General features: G+C 42.0%; 1 protein-coding gene and 1 long non-coding RNA gene across 10 annotated transcripts in view; one reads left to right on the forward strand and one right to left on the reverse strand.

Moving 5' to 3' along the window:
* Positions 1 to 6,231, reverse strand: part of LOC117070486 — a 36,309-nt gene extending 30,078 nt beyond the window's left edge. The window contains exon 1 of the long non-coding RNA XR_004431937.1: positions 5,797 to 6,231. This is a non-coding gene — a long non-coding RNA (uncharacterized LOC117070486). The remainder of the gene's footprint in view (positions 1 to 5,796) is intronic.
* A 32-nt stretch (positions 6,232 to 6,263) lies between these two features.
* The window catches only part of DENND4A (DENN domain containing 4A), a 131,859-nt gene continuing 122,203 nt past the window's right edge, over positions 6,264 to 15,919 (forward strand). For 5 of the 9 annotated variants that reach the window (XM_033189717.1, XM_033189718.1, XM_033189715.1 and 2 more), the window contains exon 1: positions 6,264 to 6,543. The gene's annotated coding sequence lies outside the window, so the exon portion shown is untranslated. The remainder of the gene's footprint in view (positions 6,544 to 15,919) is intronic. The other 4 variants (XM_033189708.1, XM_033189712.1, XM_033189709.1 and 1 more) reach the window with 2 other exon arrangements.

Genomic DNA, 15,919 nt, shown 5'->3' on the forward strand with positions numbered 1-15,919 from the left:
AGCAACAGAAAAAGACTCTGTCTAAAAAAAAAAAAAGAGAGAGATAGGAAATCCAATCAGATGACTGCTGCAAAACTTCAGGCTAAAAAACCCAAAAGATGTGGGTTTGAACTAGGTCAGTGGGAATGGCAATGAAGTGAGGGAAGATACTACTGATGGTAAGGAGATGACAACAATTCTTTTTCAAGATTGATTAGGTGTCAATTAATAAGGGAAAAAGAGGAGTTGATGACTCAGGTTTTGACTTTTTTTTTTTTTTTTTGAGATGGAGTCTGTCGCCCAGGCTGGAGGGCAGTGGCGCAATCTTGGCTCACTGCAACCTCCATCACCTGGGTTCTAGTGATTCTCCTGACTCAGCCTCCAGAGTAGCTGGGACTACAGGTGCACGCCACCATGCCCAGCTAATTTTTGTATTTTCAGTAGAGACAGGGTTTCACCATGTTGGACAGGCTGGTCTCGAACTCCTAAAAAAAAAAATTCAGCCTCCACAGGAGGCTTTAGCTTTTAGGTGCATGGTGACTTCAACTATAAACTATTCAGGAAATGAGAAATTATAGGAGTAACAGGTTTGGGGTAAATATAATGACTTCACCTTTAAAATGCTGAATTTCAGGTATACTTAGGACTGAGCTATCTGGAGGCAGTTGAATATACAATCCTGGAGTGCAGGAGAGAGGTACGGACTAAAGACGTGTGTGTCTCCTATTCTGAGTGATTATATAGACAGAAAAGAGGAGGGCTTTTTTTTTTTTTTTTTTTTTTTTTTTTTTAGTTTATTCTCAGTTACAGGTGTTTCCCCTTGCTGGCAGAATTCCTTCAAGTCTTGACAATAAAAAGGGCCTTCCTGTTGTCCACCCTTGCAGGATGCATGTCTGGGCCAATCAATAAAAAGAAAAGACTTGCGGTGTCTGATTTGTTCTGCTTCGGGTTTCCCAAATAGCCTAGCTGTAACAACAGTGCTGAGTTCATGAAAAAAGCTGACTCATATTTCCTGCAAGTCAGCACAGATATCCATCCTTCCAAAGAATTTGAACCTTTGGCCACTCCCAATGAGAGTCAAAGCATTGCAACAATTTATGAGCATCTCTTTCGTTTGTTATATCTATTATAAAGATGCAAAGTGAAAACAAACAAACACAAACACCTTTCCTTCCTTGTACCACCCTCAGCCCAGTTCCCCAAACAACAATGTCCTCATCCTTCAGAGAAAGTTCAGCTTCTCTCAGGGTAGGTTCAAATGCCATCTATTTTGTCTGTTTTGTCACCTTCAATTCTCACAATGAGAATTAATCACTCCACTCACCTGGGCTCTCAGAGCAACGAGTTTATCCGTCTAGTATATAATTTGTCATAGTTTGACTTTCATTAAAGTTATATGCCTAGGAACATACTTTTTGCCTCTAATGTGTGCTTGTCCGTCATTGTTTTCCTTCTGGGTCTAGTGCAGTGTTTTGTATACAAATGCTTTCTGAAGTGAATTTGTTAAAAGTTATGAAAATATTATCTTACCACTTCAAGAAAATCAGAGGAGTATACTTGGTGGTCAATGACAGTTAAAATACATGTTATTTTTAAAACAACTCCCCTGCAGATAATTTAAAAAGTAAAAATTCAACTTATAAGGAATTGCTGAAAGAGGTAAAATTAATTTGAGAAAAATGTTGAGAAGTCATCATTTTCAGAAATTTGAAAAAGTGCTGAATGACTCCTCAGATGGCCACCAAAAGGGCAGAGACAGCGGTGGTTCAGACTGCTACAGCGCTCCTGTCCATGGCCACTCTTCTCAAGCACCAGGTTTAGAATTTGTATTTCTTTTTTTTTTTTTTTTTTTTTTGAGATAAGGATCTTGCTCTGTCACCCAGGCCAGAATACTGGGGTGGGATCTTAGCTCATTGCAGCTTTGAACTCCCGCATTCAAGCAGTCTTTCCAACTCAGCCTCCCAAGTAGCTGGGACTACAGGCATGTGCCACCATGTCTGTTTTATTTTTATTTTTTATTTTTTATTTTTTTGTAGAGATGAGGTCTTGATATGTTGCCCAGGCTGGTTTCAAACCCCTGGGCTCAAGTGATCCTCCCACCTCAGCCTCTCAAAGTGCTGGTACTGCAGGCATGAGCCACCATGCCCAGCCAGAATGACAGAATTTGTCACTTCTAACATGACTTTTCTTACTATTATTCTTGAAAATTGTTCAGATAATTTCTTTTTTCTTTTTTTTGCAACCTCTATCTCCTGGGCTCAAGCGATCCTCCCACCTCAGCCTCCTAAGTAGGTGGGACTACAAGCGTGCACCACCATGATGGACTAATTTTTGTATTTTGGTAGAGATGGGGTTTTGCCATGTTGCCCAGGCTGGCAGATAATTTCTTTCAAAAATAATTTCATCAGGTTTGTGTTTTTAAGAAACAAATGGATAATTTGACCACATTGCTAATAAATTTTACTTTCTGGATTAAATACATTGGAATGTCACTCAAACACTGTTTCACAGTGAATACAATTTATCAATGTGGATTCTGCTTTGGGACACATCTAAATAGTTTCTAATAGGCCACAGATCCCTGGTAGGTTTTCTCACCCATAAGGAAGCCCTGTAGCATAGCTATCAAGGATTGATTTATAGGCCAGGTGTGGTGGCTCATGGCTGTAACCCCAACACTTTGGGAGACTGAGGAGAGCAGATCACCTGAGGTCAGGAGTCCGAGACCAGCCTGGCCAACATGGTGAAACCCCATCTCTGCTAAAAATACAAAAATTAGCCAGGCGTGGTGGTGGGCGCCTATAATCCCAGCTACCCTGGAGGCAAGAGAATCGCTTGAACCCAGAAGGTAGAGGTTGTAGTGAGCTGAGATCATGACACTGCACTCCAGCCTGGGCGACAGAGCAAGACTCTGTCTTTTAAAAAAAAAAAAAAAAAAAAAAAAAGGATTGCTCTATAGAGGCTCCAGGTTTTCATTTAAAGATGTGAGAAACTTCTGGTATAGCAATTAAGGTGCATAGATTTAACAGGTGGAAAGGATTAGGCTGTACAACAGCTTGCGCTTCCATTGCTTTAAATGGTTATTGGTTTCATCTTTTTCCTTCATGCATCATTCAAACCACAGCATTTTAAAATAACTTCTAAGAAATAGCCGGATAGAGTTCCACATATAAAATATGACAATTTCAGAAATGGCATGGTGCCAAAATTTATTATCCAAAAAATTCTATTTGGCTCATGTCTACACTGTTAGAATCCTTTGCCCAAATCACATCTAGGGTTTAGGTTTAACTGTGACTACAGTCGCATATGCCTGGGGTGTTGAGAGGACTCCTGATATGACAGTTAAGGGGGGCTTTGAGGTACGATTCTTCCTGGGTACACAGTCAAATGCTGCGTATTGGTTTTCTACTGTTTATTAATATTGTTCTTTAAGAAGCTATTTTCTCTGATTAAAAAAACCTTCATGCCTTTTAAACTTCTGAAAGGTTTTAGAATCTGATTTTGTATGTTACATGCAACTATGTATCTATTTTAATTGGTACTCTGTAGATGAAAATATTTGTGTATATATATGCACATATATATGTATAACCAACTAAAAGAGTGCTTTTGCTGCTAGTGGAATATTTTGATATGCCACGCTACTCCTCAAAGAGGAATTGACCTGATAACGTATAGCAACACTTAAAACTAACAAAAGGCTAAATCTGTGTCCAATGGGTAAAGAATTGTAAGGGTTCCCAACCGGACTTTAAAAAAAAGCTTTTTTAAGGTAGAGCACAATGTCTCATGCCTGTAAACACAGGACTTTGGGAGGCTGAGGTGGGTGGATCACTTGACCCCAGGAGTTCGAGACTTGCCTTAGGTAACATAGTGAGACATACTCTCTGTTTGGGTGAGGGAGAAGGGACAAGATGGAGGAGGGTGAACAAGATGGAGCAGTACCTGTTGTTTCTGGGTTCTTCATCACCAACTTACCTGAGCGCGGGAAAATGCAGCCTGCGCCTGAGACGATGCAGATCAACTGAGCATGCGCCAGGTGACGTCAATCCGAAGAGCTCGAAACTTACCTGGCCACGCCTATGGAGACGCCCCTATCACGCCCTTATCCCGCCCACTGCCCGCCCCCTTCCAGTACCAATGCATAAAAGTCCGCTGGCAGGAGCCGGCATGACTTCTTCGCCCCCGCGTTCGTGGACCGGGGAACCTCACCCTAGAGCGCCTGTGCGACTTCCCTGGCACCCCACACCTCAGGACCAGAGAACCTTGCCTGAGAGTGTGTGCATATTTGCAATAAAAGGCTGCCACTTTCTTACGTACTTTGGCCTCATGTTTAATTACTTAGCTCTCCTAAATCAAGTTACATTAAATTAAATTAAGACAGTCTCTACAAAAAATAGAAAAATTTGCCGGATGTGGTGGTGGGCACCTGCAGTCCCAGCTACTCCAGAGGCTGAGGTGGGAGGATAGATTGAGCCTGGAGTAAGCTGTGATCAGGCCACTGCACTCCAGCCTGGGCAACATAGCAAGGCTCTGTGTCAAAAACAAGTTTTTTTTATAGCTTTAACTGACATACAGATGACTACATATATTTAAAGTATGCAACTCCATAGTTTTTTTTTTTTTAAAGCAAAGTCTTGCCCTGTCACCCAGGCTGGAGTGCAGTGGCACAATCTCGGCTCACTGCAGCCTCCGGCTCTGGGGCTCAAGCGATCCTCCCACCTCAGCCTCTCAAGTAGCTGCGACCACAGACGCACGCCGCCACGCCCAGCTAATTTTTTGTATTTTTGGTGGAGACAGGGTTTTTGCCATTTTGCCAGGCTAGTCTTGAACTTCTGAGCTCAAGCTACCCTCTTGCCTCGGCCTCCCTAAGTGTGTTGGGATTTCGGGCATGAGCAAAGGCGCCTGGCCCCAGAGTTATTTTTATAAACTTTATAGCATGTTTCCCCTTAAAACGTGCGGAAGGCCAGGCGCAGTGGCTAAAGCCTGTAATCCCAGCACTTTGGGAGGCCGAGACGGGCAGACACGAGGTCAGGAGATCGAGACCATCCTGGCTAACACGGTGAAACCCCGTCTCTACTAAAAAATACAAAAAAAAAAAAAAAAACCCTAGCCGGCCAAGGTGGCGTGCGCCTGTGGTCCCAGCTACTCGGGAGGCTGAGGCAGGAGAACGGCGTGAACTCGGAAGGCGGAGCTTGCCGTGACCTGAGATCTGGCCATTGCACTCCAGCCTGGGCGACAGAGCGAGACTCCATCTCAAAAAAAAAAAAAAAGTGCTGAAGTACTTTTTTATTGTCCCTCTTCTCCCACTAAACTGCAGTTTCCTGAAGGTGGAGGTTTTCTGTTTCCCTCAACACTATGCACCCTCTGTTTGAGCACCCGCTGTATCGATGATTGTTGACTGAATGAACGAATGACTACAATGAAAGAAGTGGAGGTAGGAAATAAAGTTGTAAATTTGGTTAGTAAAAGGCTATGCAATTTAGGAAAAGTTGACTTTAAAGCAGAGGGATTTTTAGGGTCCTGTTTCTTCTTTCATTTGTCCATAGAATAACGTCTAACATTTATTTAGTACTTTCAAGCACTATACTAAGTAATTCACAGGTACTATAGAATTTAACTCCCGAGCAACCCCGTGGGGGGTAATCAAGCTTTATTATCCTCATCTGTCAACAGCCATCAATGGTGGAGCGCCAAAGTCAGGTTTAAGTAGGCCGTATCCAATTAATCCAAAGTAATGGACACCCCGTCAGTCAACAATTAGGGTTTTATCAACGTACTTTTCGGAGAAACCCCCTGAATTCCCCGCTTTACCTTTCTATCTTGGGACCGAAACCTACTCGGCGGTTGCTAACCCTTAAGGGAGTTTCCTGGAGAATCTGAGCACCCTTGGTGGAGGAGCAGCAGCTGCTCAGACCTACGAACCGAGCAAGGCAATCTCAGGACTCCCGGAGTGCCGGAGAGGAAGGAAGAAACGGGTCAGTTGGCGCGAACTGGATTCTTGTGCTAATGGGTGGCGAAAGGTGAAGGGACTGTACGCTTCGCCCACGCCAGCCTGGGGCTTGGGATCTCCTGACCCGACGGGGAACCACGGTGCGTTTCCCCAACTACACCGCACGTCACGGGCTAGGGCGACTTAGTCCCGCCCACCTTCTCCGCCCCCTCGTCAGTTTGGCGCTAGGACCCCGCGACCCTCAACCCGGCCCTCTCCTCCCACTAGAGCCAGATCCGGCTTTCGATTGGTGCCCGCGCGCGTGACTCCCGCCCCCGCCCCTTCCGTCATTGCCAAGATGGCGCCGGTAGCGGAGGCCGCGGCGGCTGGAGTCGGAGAAAGAGGCGGAGGCAGTGGCGGCCGCGAGGGGAGGGGGAGTCCCGTCTGACTGAGACGGCAGGCTTGGGCGGGCGGGGGTGCCGCGGAGGGCGGAGCGCCGGGCTGGGGATGAGCTAAGCGGGCTCAGAGCGCCGCGGCATTCAGCCTCTCGTGTCCCGCTGCCGCGCGTGAGGGAATCCGGCGCGGCTCTTCAAGCTCGATCCGCTGCTCGCTAAGGAGCCAGCTGGGAGGTGAGTGCGGAGGCGGCGACCCGGGCATCGGTGGCAGGTGGAGCTGTCACGGCCCGTGGAGGTGACAGCCGGGGGCGCGGGAGCGGGGCGGGCGGACTTGGGGAGGCGGCACGGATGGCCGCGACCTCCGCCCGAGAGCTCCTGAGAGCCGGGAGGTCCTCAGCGGCTCGGTCCGCCCCGGGATGGCGTGGCGGTGCTGAGAGTAGCACCCGCGCCTCTGCGTCGGACGCGTGGGGGGCTCCTGTGTTTTCATTCCACATTTTCTATTCCAGGCTGGCCTGGGGCTGTTGTTATTTGCGAGTGGGGGCGGGGAGGGGGAGGTCCTGGATCTGGGATTTTGACAAGCCCGTTACGTAAGTCGGAGGTGGCTTCCCGGAATCCCACCTGCTCGGTATCTGAGACAGGCGGCGGGGGGAGCCCGGGGTGCCTGGAGGCCCACTTTTCCTCCCAGGGTCTGTCCAGCCTTCCCCGGCCCGCGGGCACGGGTTCTGCGTGAGCGCGGCCAGCGTCCAAGTTGGCCAGTTTTTTTCTAGTCTTTTTGGGGATGGTGTGTGGTGGGGGAAGGGAACGGTTCCTGGTTACCACCATTCCCTTTGAAGTTTATCGCTTTCTGGAGGTGGAGGGGCAGGAAAAACAGTAAAAAGCTTGTGACCTAAAATTGGGTAGCAGCGACAGCTTTTCATTATCGTGCTTTTAAATGACAGATGTGCTGGAAGATTTTTGTTGTTGTTCCAATGTGCTTTTAATTCAAACGTATGGTTACGCCTAGAGCCATAGAGAGAGGTTTTTGTCTTATAGGACAGTTATTTCTTGTTTGCAACAGCAGGACAGGCATCAGTCAACAGGCATGTATTTATTTGAGGAGAAAACGCGTGTCAGCCAGCTAGAGACCCGTGAGGGCAGAAATTGTATTACTCTGTGAATATGTTATTCTTTAAAATGTATTATACATTAATGAAAAGAATAGCCCGAATGTGAAAGAAGCGGTCTTGCAAGATTTCAAGCTGTTATTTGGTGTGTATATAGTCTCATTCTATTTTCTGTTTACCCTAGTCTACCTCTTCTCTACTTAGGGGAGGAGGTGGAGACACCTGTAAACAGTGTAGCCCCGGTTACACTAATCTATTGTAGTACATTTGGGATTATTTTAAAAAGTATTCTGGGGGACTTAAGATTGAGTAATAAGCAAGGACTCTTGAGCAAGTTATTCAGTTTATGTTGATAGTGGTTCTGGGATTCGACTTTTGAAAACTTAAGTATACAGAATTTCTGAGCTGTTTGAACCCTGTTTGAACTTAAAATAAGATATTATATTTGGCTTCTTTTTCGGAAACTTTGTTCTGGGCAGAATTAAACATGGGCAATTTTTACTTCATTTACACAATTTCCCTTTGAACCACAGCTCTCAGTAGGAGTCCAGAATAGCATATGTTATCATCATTATATATAATATGTTACATAATTTTCTTTTTCTGAATGATTAAACATAGACCTACTTCACTGTGAAGTTTAATTTTTGTTTTGTATTATTTTTTAACCCCCTTCCATTCTGGGATCACTGTGGAGTTTTATAACAATGTACTTGCTAAGAAATTTAATTGATCTTGATACCAGTCGCAAATTGGGAATAAATATAAATACATTTTGGCCCAAGTTTTAAACTTATATACACAAATTTACATTTTTGAAAATTGGTGAAGCAATATGAGTTTTTTGTCTGTGCAAGAGAGCCAGGAAGTTGATGCTGATTTGTTCTGAACTTTTCCACATGAATTACCACTGGTTTAAAGAGTTATTGATTCTCAAGTTCCTGGAACTGTTGTCCTAGTTCTGGTAACTTGAATAGTATTTAGTATAATTGGGAGGCTAGAAGAAGTAAGAGACTACATGACATTTATTAATTCATTTAAAAAATTATGGCAGAATTATAAAATAAAATTAGCTGGGGTTAATAGAATTGTAAAATAAAAGTAGCTGGGACTACAGGCATGCATCACCGTGCTTGGCTAATTTTTGTATTTTTTGAGACGGGGTTTCGCCATGTTGCCCAGACTGGTCTTGAACTCGTGAGCCCAAGCAATCTGCCCGCCTTGGCCTGCAAAAGTGCTGAGATTACAGGCGTGAACTGCCGCACCTGGCCAGTTATTACTCTTGTAATTGCTATTATAAAACTTGATTTTCCACTGAGTGGTATTAGTTACATTATATTTTGTTGTTTGCAGAATTTTTTGAAGCATTCTATGTCCTACAAAAACCTAGTTAAAGCACTGATGCAGATAGAGGTGTTTGGTATATGACAAATCTTGTGCTATTCCTACTTAAATTGATGGTGCGTTGTTCTAGGTGGAAAACAAAGTTGCTCTAGCAGGAAAATCGACTTGTTATTCTTGCGTTCTCCGATATCAGAGACTTATCTTTGTGGGATTTTTCCTTTTTCCTACCACAGGTAGAAGAAGAGTGACTGAGAATAGCTGATACATTTTTCTTCCTTTCTTATTTTATTTTATTTTATTTTATTTTATTATCTAATGCCCCAGATAGATTGTTTATTCAATAGAATTTGTGGGAGGATGCTGGGGATGGAGGGAGTCAAGCACACCACACTTTATTATTGTATATCATAGTTATCACTTTGAATTCTACAAGACCAATGTAGAAATGTACATTTAATAAGTGTTTAGGCCCTATCAGGTGGCTCATGCCTGTGATTCCAGCCTTTTGGGAGGCCAAGGCAGGAGGATCCCTTGAGCCCAGGAGTTTGAGGCTGCAGCGAGTTATGATTGTGCCACTACACTCCAACCTGGGCAACAGAGTGAGACCCTGTCTCAGACAACAAGAAGTGGTTAATTTATATAGCATTTTATAAGAGTGGAACAATTTTAATAGTCAAAATGCATTATAATATGGGAATGGTGAAATTAATGATAATCTATATGGTGGATACAGCTTCTAAAAATCATTTTTAAAATGTACTAACATAAGAAAGTACAATATAGTGTTAAGAGAAAAATTAGAATATAAAGAAACATATAGGTATAGATGGCAAAAAGATTTGCAGGAGATATATAAAATGGTAAGAGATACTGTCCCTGGGTGATAGAATTATAGGTAATTTTTATTTTAGTTTTTGTGCTTTTCTCTGTTCTGAATAATTATTACTTTTTTTTTTTTTTTTTTTTTGAGACAAGGCCTGGCTCTATCACCCAGGCTGGAGTGCAGTGGTACGATCTCAGCTCACTGCAACCTCCACCTCCCAGGCTCAAGCCATCCTCCCACCTCGGCCTCTCAAGTAACTGGGACTACAAGCATGCGTCACCATGCTCAGCTAATTTTTGTATTTTTCGAGACGGAGTTTTGCCATGTTGCCCAGACTGGTCTTGAACTCGTAAGCCCAAACAATCTGCCCGCCTTGGCCTCTCAAAGTGCTGAGATTACTGCACCTGGCCAATTATTACTCTTTTTTTTTTTTTTTTTTGAGACGGAGTCTCACTCTGTCGCTAGGCTGGAGTGCAGTGGCCGGATCTCAGCTCACTGCAAGCTCCGCCTCCCGGGTTCACGCCATTCTCCTGCCTCAGCCTCCCGAGTAGCTGGGACTACAGGCGCCGCCACCTCGCCCGGCTAGTTTTTCGTATTTTTTAGTAGAGACGGGGTTTCACAGTGTTAGCCAGGATGGTCTCGATCTCCTGACCTCGTGATCCGCCCGTCTCGGCCTCCCAAAGTGCTGGGATTACAGGCTTGAGCCACCGCGCCCGGCCTATTACTCTTATAATTATGAAAAAGACATTGAAATATTTTCAAGGGTCATAGGAGAAAATACTGAAAATCCCAAATAACTATTGCTACAGTAGGAAAATTATCTTAAGGTTTATTGTTAGCAAAAGTAACCCAAAATATCGTGCTTATTTTCATTATACAATAATAGACACAGCTTGTAATTTAGATGAAGATGTTCTCTTAATAACCAGCACTAACCTTGTAATAATTTTACATATGTGGATTTTTGTGTCATTAAACATTGCTTCTCACCAAGGTTTTTCTTTCTTCCACCAAAGCTGTTCTGTGTTGACAGTGCCACCTATTGATGGATTCCTCTACTTAGTCATTTCCCCATTACTTCGTCAGTCAGTAGGCAATGGTCTTTGATTATGAGATGCCAGATAATTTGCTAGTTACTGAGATTACAAAGGTAAATAAATGAATAGTGATTTCTGGCCTCAGACCCTGGGTAAGAATTTTTTTTTGCTTTTTGAACCATCAGTACATACTGTGTATTCAGATTTTCCTGTTTCTCTGCCAATAGCCTGGCACCTCAGGCAGTATCTTTTTCCTAGTGCTCATATCCTTTTGTAACTTTCTTCATAGGAATGTGTGCTGTGAGTTCTAGACAACAAATTTACAGATACATTTTTGAAATATTACTTGATTGTAGGTTTGGGAATCCTATAGTTAGAAGGGCTGCCTATATGTTCATCTATGAACATGTTATTATTTTTAAAATGTGTGACACTTTCTTAGTTCCTTCTTTGTGCTTCCTTCTGTTAAAAATCACAAGTTAGAAAGCAAGAGAGAGAAGAGACAAAAAGAAAGAGGTAGAAAGATATCAAGGGAATTTTCCTACTAGTGTTATACTTTATTTTCACTGAGAATAGTGAGTCATTAAAATGTATAGTAAGAGATACTGTTTCTGACATATTTTGTTAAAACCTGTCTCTCTTGATCTGTGTAAAAATGCGTTTTCCATATGTATGTTAAAGTGTATATACATACATAAGCTCACACAGTTAAGCTGTTTTTGTTTTCTTTTTTTTTTTTTTTTTTTGTGAGACGGAGTCTCGCTCTGTCGCCCAAGCTGGAGTGCAGTGGCCGGATCTCAGCTCACTGCAAGCTCCGCCTTTCGGGTTCACGCCATTCTCCTGCCTCAGCCTCCCGAGTAGCTGGGACTATAGGCGCCCGCCACCTCGCCCGGCTAGTTTTTTTTATTTTTTAGTAGAGACGGGGTTTCACCATGTTAGCCAGGATGGTCTCGATCTCCTGACCTTGTGATCTGCCCATCTTGGCCTCCCAAAGTGCTGGGATTACAGGCTTGAGCCACAGCACCCGGCCAGCTGTTTTTGTTTTCAAATGAAAGCTGAAATATGAAGATCAGAACTTTATTAAATTTCTTAATTTTGTTGTAATATTGTTTTGTAGATGAGAGATTTTTAGTTTTGAAAAGTTTTAAAAATAAATAGCAAAAATGTATACACCCACATACCCACATATAAAATGTTAACATATTTCATTTTTGCTTCAGATATATATTTAATTTAAAATAGCTATTTATGTTGTAGTTATCACATTGAATTCTAAAAGAGCAGTGTAGAACTTTATACTTTTCTTGAATATTACAGATCATGTTAAAGTCCCTTTTGTTCTCCCCAGTTTTATCCTCCTCACCTTCATCTCCCCTCGCAGAGGAAATTGCTGTAATGAATTTGATTTGTATCCTTCTAGTTTATTTTTTAATAAACTGTATGTATGAACAATGACATGGCATTGCTTTAGGTGCTTTTGAAGAACGTGTACATTGGAGTACGTTTCAAATCATACTCCCTTGGTGTGAATCTTGACTCTGCTACTTAATTTTGTGACTTTAGGTAAGTTATTTAATCTTTACATGCCTCAGTGTCCTCATCTATCACATAGGGATGATAGAGGTGTCCACTTCATACAATTGTTGTAAAAATTAAATGAGTTTATTTATTTATTTATTTAACTTATTTTTATTAATTTTTTTTTTTCTTTTTAGAGACTGAGTTTCATCATGTTGCCCAGGCTAGTCTCAAACTCCTGGGCTCAAGCGATCCTACTGCCTTGGCTTCCCAAAGTGCTAGGATTACAGGCATGAGCAACTGTGCCTGGCCTAAATAAGCTAATTTATATAAGGTAGTTAAAACTGAGTCTGGCAGTAAAAAAAAAAAAAAAAAAGTATGTTATAGTAAGTTTAAGCAGCTGTTAATATGATTGTGTCATGGTATATGGATTTTAAAGCTTGCTTTTTTCGTTTTATTTTTTTCTGCCCTCAATCCTTGTTGATACCGTAGGTCTAATTCACTTATTTACACAGCTGTATAGTGTTCCAGTGAAGGAGTATATACAATTTATCATTTCCTCTATTGAGCATTTAAATTGTTTTCATTTTTTATCTATTATAAACATTGTCTCATGAATATTCCAGTATCTCCTGAAGCAACATGCTATAGTTTCTCCAGGTCATATACCTGACTGTAAAATTACTGTGTCCTAGGATATAAATATTTTTCTCTTGAGGCCGGGCGCGGTGGCTCAAGCCTGTAATCCCAGCACTTTGGGAGGCCGAGACGGGCGGATCACGAGGTCAGGAGATGGAGACCATCCTGGCTAACACTGTGAAACCCCATCTCTACTAAAAAATACAAAAAACTAGCCGGGCGAGGTGGCGGGCGCCTGTAGTCCCAGCTACTCGGGAGGCTGAGGCAGGAGAATGGCGTGAACCCAGGAGGCGGAGCTTGCAGTGAGCTGGGATCCGACCACTGCACTCCAGCCCGGGCGACAGAGCGAGACTCCGTCTCAAAAAATATATGTATATATTTTTCTCTGTATAAGATATTTATAGGATATTGCAGACAATTTCTGTTTTTTCATATCCTTGCCAGCAGTTAATATTATCAAATTCTTTGATTTCTTACTGATTTGTAAGTTTTTTTGTTTGTTTTTAGGTATTTTCAGGATAGTTACAAATGTTAGGAAAACTTATTTTTATTTGGCTTTTGAAGTTTCCAGATCTCTTGAACAATGCCTAATGTGGACCCAAGTTACTGTAATTTTGTCCTATAGTATATATTGTTGATAGTGAGCTTTGCATTGTACTTTTTCCAAGTATGTTTAGTTATATTCCTCTTCTGAGACCATGAGGAAGTGTTTCAGTGTTTCAGAATTCAATGTGATAACTATTATATAGTTATTTTCTATTAAATATAAATCGGAAGCAAAAATGAAAAATGTTAATGCTTTATGTATGAGTATGTGAGTGTATACTACATTTTTCGGTAATTTTATTTTTAAAGCTTTTCAAAAATAAAAATGTCTCATGTACAAAACAACATAATAACAACAAAAAGAAATTTAATACTTTTTTTTTTTTTTTTTTTTTTTTTAGACAGAGTCTCGCTCTGTCGCCCAGGCTGGAGTGCAGTGGCCGGATCTCAGCTCACTGCAAGCTCCGCCTCCCAGGTTTACGCCATTCTCCTGCCTCAGCCTCCCGAGTAGCTGGGACTACAGGCGCCCGCCACCTCGCCCGGCTAGTTTTTTGTATTTTTTAGTAGAGACGGGGTTTCACCGTGTTAGCCAGGATGGTCTTGATCTGCTGACCTCGTGATCCGCCCGTCTCGGCCTCCCAAAGTGCTGGGATTACAGGCTTGAGCCACCGTGCCTGGCCTTTTTTTTTTTTTTTTTTTAAGACACAGGATGTTGCTCTGTCACCCAGCTTGGAGTGCAATGGTGCGATCATGGCTCACTGCAACCTCAACCTCTTGAGCTCAAATGATCCTCCTGTCACATCCTCCCGAGTAGCTGGGACTGCAAGCACATGCCACCATTCCTGGCTAATTTTTTCTTTTTTTCTTGTAGAGACTAGCTTTTGCCATGTTGCCCGGGCTGGTCTCAAACTATGTGACTGCTTTGGCCCCCCCAAAGTGCTGGAATTATAATCGTGAGCCACCATGCCCGGCCTTTATAAATTTCTGATCTTTGTATTTCGGCTTTCATTTAGAAACAAAAAAATTATTTACCACTACATAAGTCATATGGTTTTTTTTTTTTTTTTTTTTGAGACAATGTCTCGTTCTGTCACCCAGGCTGGAGTGCAGTGGTGACTCACTGCAACCTCCGCCTCCCAGGTTCAAGCAATTCTTGTGCCTCAGCCCTCCCAAGTAGCTGGAACTACAGGCATACACCACCATGCCTCGCTAATTTTTGCATTTTTTGTTAGAGATGGGGTTTCACCATCTTGGTCAGGCTGGTCTTGAACTCCTGACCTCAAGTGATCTGCCCACCTCAGGCTCCCAAAGTGCTGGGATTACAGGCATGAGACACCATGCCTGGCCCAGGTGGAAGTTTTATTAATATAATTAGTACCACAGTTTTGCTTTAGTCCCAAATTTGAGTGTCCTCCTCCTGCTTGGAGGAGGGTTTTCTGCTCCTGAAGTGCTTACCAATTAAGGAATCAAAATGTGCACATAAAAAAATGACTTATAGGCACTTACACATACAGTATTATAAGTGGTTCGTCAATGTTGAGATTATTTTGCACAATACAACTTGTATTTCTGTTTTTTTCTAGCCCACTATACATGACTTAAGGGACTAAAATCAGATTGGTTAAGGCAATAACCTCCCCATATTTTTACTATTTTTATTTAATTTGAGTAAATGTTTTCTTATAGAATATGTTTAGATTTACAGAAAAGTTACAGGGAGTTAAGGTATACCTTACACCCAGTTTCCCCTATTTTTTTTTTTTTTTTTTTTTTGTAAGAAGTGGAGGTCTTGTCATGTTGCTAATATCTGACATTTCAATGTTAAATTTGTCAGCGTTAAGGAACCAATATTGGTACATTACTACTAACTAAAATTCATTTACTTGGATTTCATTAGTTTTTACCTAAGGTTCTTTTTTGGTTCCAGGATCCTATCCAGAATACAACAATACATTTAGTTGACATCTTTCCTTACCTTATCTGGGCTGTGATGGCGTTTCTGACTTCCCTTGTTTTTGATAACTTTGATAGTTTTGAGGAGTATTGGTCAGGGATTTTATAGAATGTCCCTTGGTTTGGGTTTGTCTGATGCTTTCTTCATGGTTAGACTGGGGTTATGGGTTTGAGGGAGGACAGTCACAGAGGTAAAGTGCCACTCTCATTGCATCATATCAAGGGGAAATACTCTCAGTATGGCTTATCACTGATATTGTTAACCTTGGTCACCAGGCTGAGCTAGTGTTTGCCGGGTTTCTGTACTGCAAAGTTTTCCCATACTCTTTTTGGAAACAAGTCACTAAGTGTAGACCACACTCAGTGGATCTATCTCTATTTTCTTAAAGGGGCACTGTCTATAAAATTATTTGGAATTCTTCTGCTATGGATAGTCTTTTTTTTCCCCATTTATATATTTATTCAATCATTTATGTATGTATGGACTGATAGATGTTTATTTTATACTAGGGGTCATAATCCTATACTACTTTTTTTATTTTGTTGCTCAAATTGTTCTATCAACAGGACATACTCCATTATTTTGTTTTGAGAGTACTTCCTTACTTTCTGGCACTAGAAGAAGTTCCAGACACATCTTGTATATT

The sequence above is a fragment of the Trachypithecus francoisi genome, unplaced genomic scaffold (genome assembly GCF_009764315.1).
Source record: "Trachypithecus francoisi isolate TF-2019V2 unplaced genomic scaffold, Tfra_2.0 Lachesis_group3, whole genome shotgun sequence".
In the NCBI taxonomy this organism is placed as follows: domain Eukaryota; kingdom Metazoa; phylum Chordata; class Mammalia; order Primates; family Cercopithecidae; genus Trachypithecus; species Trachypithecus francoisi.